This window comes from Triticum urartu, chromosome 1 (assembly GCF_003073215.2).
Source record: "Triticum urartu cultivar G1812 chromosome 1, Tu2.1, whole genome shotgun sequence".
Lineage (NCBI taxonomy): Eukaryota > Viridiplantae > Streptophyta > Magnoliopsida > Poales > Poaceae > Triticum > Triticum urartu.
In genome coordinates, this window is record NC_053022.1 from 506,122,566 (window position 1) to 506,127,069 (window position 4,504).

The window sequence follows — 4,504 nt, forward strand, 5'->3', positions numbered from 1 at the left end:
ACTTGAAGATGACATGACGTCATGGATCTGTCAGAAAAACAGCTCGAAACACAAACAGAGGATAATTGCGTGATACGGGAGTCAAAACCCCCGGAAGATTATATAATGAATTATTACCGACCAAAATACGTGTCGTGTAAGAAAATGGAGTTCGGAAAGCGCACGAGGTGCCCACAAGGTAGGGGGCGCGCCCAGGGGGTAGGGCGCGCCCTCCACCCTTGTGGAGCCCCCGTGTCCTTCCCGGACTGCTTCATATTTTTCTATATTTCTAAATATTCCAAAACGGAGAAATATTGCCTTTAGAACTGTTTTGGAGTCGGTTTACTTACCGTACCACATACCTATTCCTTTTCGGAGTCTAAAACGTTCCGGAAAGTGTCCCTTATGTATTCCTCCGGGGTTACGGTTTCAATAACATTGGTTTCAACATTTATGGGATTACCTGAGATATAATGTTTGATTCTTTGACCGTTCACCACCTTCGGATTTGTGCCTTCGAAGTTGTTGATTTTTATGGCACCGGAACGATAGACCTCCTCGATAACGTAAGGACCTTCCCATTTAGAGAGAAGTTTTCATGCAAAAAATCTTAAACGAGAGTTGTATAGCAATACATAATCACCTACATTAAACTCCCGCTTGTGTATCATTTTATCATGCCATCTTTTAACTTTTTCTTTAAACAACTTGGCATTTTCGTAGGCTTGGGTTCTCCATTCATCGAGTGAGCTAATATCAAATAACCTATTCTCACCGGCAATTTTAAAATCATAATTGAGCTCTTTAATAGCCCAATATGCCTTGTGTTCTAGTTCGAGAGGTAAGTGACATGCTTTTCCATAGACCATTTTATACGGATACATACCCATAGGATCTTTATATGTAGTTCTATAGGCCCATAATGCATCATCAAGTTTCTTGGACCAATTCTTTCTAGACCTATTGACAGTCTTTTGCAAAATTAATTTGAGTTCTCTATTGCTCAATTCTACTTGACCACTAGACTGTGGGTGATAAGGGGATGCAATTCTATGATTAAAATCATATTTAGCAAGCATTTTATGGGAAGCACCATGAATAAAATGTGAACAACCATCAGTCATTAAATATCTAGGGACTCCAAACCTTGGAAAAATAACTTCTTTAAGCATTTTAATAGAAGTGTTATGATCAGCACTACTAGTTGGAATAGCTTCTACCCACTTAGTAACGTAATCAACAGCAACTAAAATATGTGTATAACCATTAGAGGAAGGAAAAGGCCCCATATAGTCAAAGCCCCAAACATCAAATGGTTCAATAACGAGTGACTAGTTCATAGGCATTTCTTGATATCTACTAATATTATCAATTCTTTGACATTCATCACAAGATAAGACAAACTTACGGGCATCCTTGAAGAGAGTAGGCCAATAAAAACCAGATTGCAATACCTTATGTGCAGTTCTATCTCCAGCACGGTGTCCTCCATAAGCTTCGGAGTGACACTTGCGTAGGATCTGTTCCTGTTCATGCTCAGGTACACAATGTCTAATAACACCATCTACTCCTTCTTTATAAATATGTGGGTCATCCCAAAAGTAATGCCTCAAATCATAGAAGAACCTTTTCTTTTGCTGGTATGTGAAACTAGGTGGTATGAATTTGGCAACAATGTAATTAGCATAATCAGCATACCATGGAGCAGTGTGAGAAGCATTTATGACATTTAATTGCTCATCAGGAAAGCTATCATCAATAGGTAGTGGGTCATCGAGCACATTTTCTAACCTAGACAAGTTGTCTGCAATGGGGTTCTCAGCTCCCTTTCTATCAACAATATGTAAGTCAAATTCTTGTAGCAAGAGAACCCATCTAATAAGTCTAGGTTTAGCATCTTTCTTTTCCATAAGATATTTAATAGCAGCATGATCAGTGTGAATAGTTACTTTAGAATCAACAATATAAGGTCTGAACTTATCGCAAGCAAATACAACTGCTAAGAATTCTTTTTCAGTAGTAGCATAATTTATTTGAGCATTGTCTAGGGTTTTACTAGCATATTGAATAACGTTTAATTTCTTATCAACTCTTTTCCCTAGAACAGCACCTATAGCATAATCACTAGCATCACACATAATTTCAAGGGTAAATTCCAATCAAGTGGCTGAACAATAGGTGCAGAGATCAAAGCTTTCTTAAGTATTTCAAATGCTTCTACACAATCATCATCAAAGACAAATGGTATATGTTTTTGTAATAAATTAGTCAGAGGCCGAGAAATTTTGGAGAAGTCCTTAATGAACCTCCTATAAAAATCGGCGTGACCAAGGAAACTTCTTATAGCTTTTATGTCCTTGGGACATGGCATCTTTTCAATAGCATCAACCTTGGCTTTATCAACTTCAATACCTCTTTCAGAAACTTTATGCCCCAAGACAATACCTTCATTAACCATAAAGTGGCACTTTTCCCAATTCAAGACAAGATTAGTTTCTTCACATCTCTGCAAAACTCGATCAAGGTTGCTCAAGCAATCATCAAAAGAATATCCATAGACGGAGAAATCATCCATGAAAACCTCACAAATCTTTTCACAAAAGTCAGAGAATATAGCCATCATGCATCTTTGAAAGGTAGCAAGTGCATTACATAAACCAAAAGGCATACGTCTATAAGCAAAAGTACCAAAAGGGCAAGTAAAAGTAGTCTTTGATTGATCCTTAGCTGACACATGTATTGAGAGAAACCAGAATAACCATCTAGAAAGCAAAAATGTGTATGTTTGGATAATCTTTCTAGAATTTGATCGATAAAAGGTAAGGGGTAATGGTCCTTTTTAGTGGCCTTATTTAATTTGCGGAAATCAATTACCATCCTATAACCTGTAATAATTCTTTGAGGAATCAATTCATCTTTATCATTAGGAACAACAGTAATACCTCCCTTCTTAGGGACACAATGGACAGGACTTACCCACTGACTATCAGCAACAGGATAGATTATACCTGCTTCAAGGAGCTTAAGTATTTCCTTTCTTACCACTTCTTTCATTTTAGGATTCAGTCGTCGTTGATGATCACGAACTGGTTTAGCATCTTCTTCCAAATTTATTTTATGTTGACATAGAGTGGGACTAATGCCCTTAAGATCATCAAGAGTATACCCAATAGCAGCATGGTGCTTCTTTAGAATTTTCAATAATCTCTCTTCTTCATGCTTTGAAAGGTTAGCACTAATAATAACAGGATATATCTTTTTCTCATCAAGATAAGCATATTTAAGAGTATTAGGCAACGGTTTAAGCTCAAACACGGGATCACCCTTGGGTGGAGGAGGACCCCCTAGGATTTCAATAGGCAAATTGTGTTTCAGAATAGGTTCCTGTTTAAATAATACTTCATCTATTTCCCTTGTTTCATTCATAAACATATCATTTTCATGGTCTAGCAAATATTGTTCTAAAGGATCACTAGGAGGTACGGCAATAGAAGCAAGACCAATAATTTCATCCTTACTAGGAATTCTTATTCACGGTATTGTCTACTAAATTTAGAGAAATTAAATTCATGAGACATATCATCTAAACCAATAGTAACAACATCCCTTTTGCAATCTATGGTAGCATTAACAGTGTTTAAGAAGGGTCTACCAAATATAATGGGACAAAAGCTATCTTGTGGGAAACCAAGAACAAGAAAATCAGCAGGATATTTAGTTTTCCCACACAAGACTTCAACATCTCTAACAATTCCCATTGGTGAAATAGTATCTCTATTGGCAAGTTTAATTGTGACATCAATATCTTCTAACTCAACAGGTGCAATATCATGCATAATTTCTCTATATAGGCTAATAGGTATTGCACTAGCATTGGCACCCATATCACATAAACCATGATAACAATGATCTCCTATTTTAACATAAATAACAGGCATGCCTACCACAGGTCTATTTTTATCTTTAGCACAAGGTTTAGCAATTCTAGCAGTTTCATCACAGAAATAAATAACATGCCCATCAATATTATCAGCCAAGAGATCTTTAACAATAGCAATATCAGGTTCAACTTTAATTTGCTCAAAAGGTGTATAAGTTTTAATATTGCTTTTACGAACCACAGTTGAAGCTTTAGCATGATCCTTTATCCTAATAGGAAAAGGTGGTTTCTCAACATAAGCGGTAGGAACAATAGGATCATTATAAGTGACAATCTTTTCTTCAACTTTAATTGGTGCAACTACTTTTACTTCTATGGGAGGATGATATTTAAACCACTTCTCCTTGGGGAGATCAACATAAGTAGCAAAAGATTCACAGAAAGAACTACTATCTCAGATTCAAGTCCATATTTAGTGCTAAATTTACGGAAAACATCGATATCCATAAAAGATTTAACACAATCAAACTTAGGTGTCATACCTGACTCCTTACCTTTGTCGAGGTCCCAATCTTCAGAGTTGCGTTTAATTCTTTCCAATAAAACCCATTTGAATTCAATAGTCTTCATCATAAAAGAGCCAGC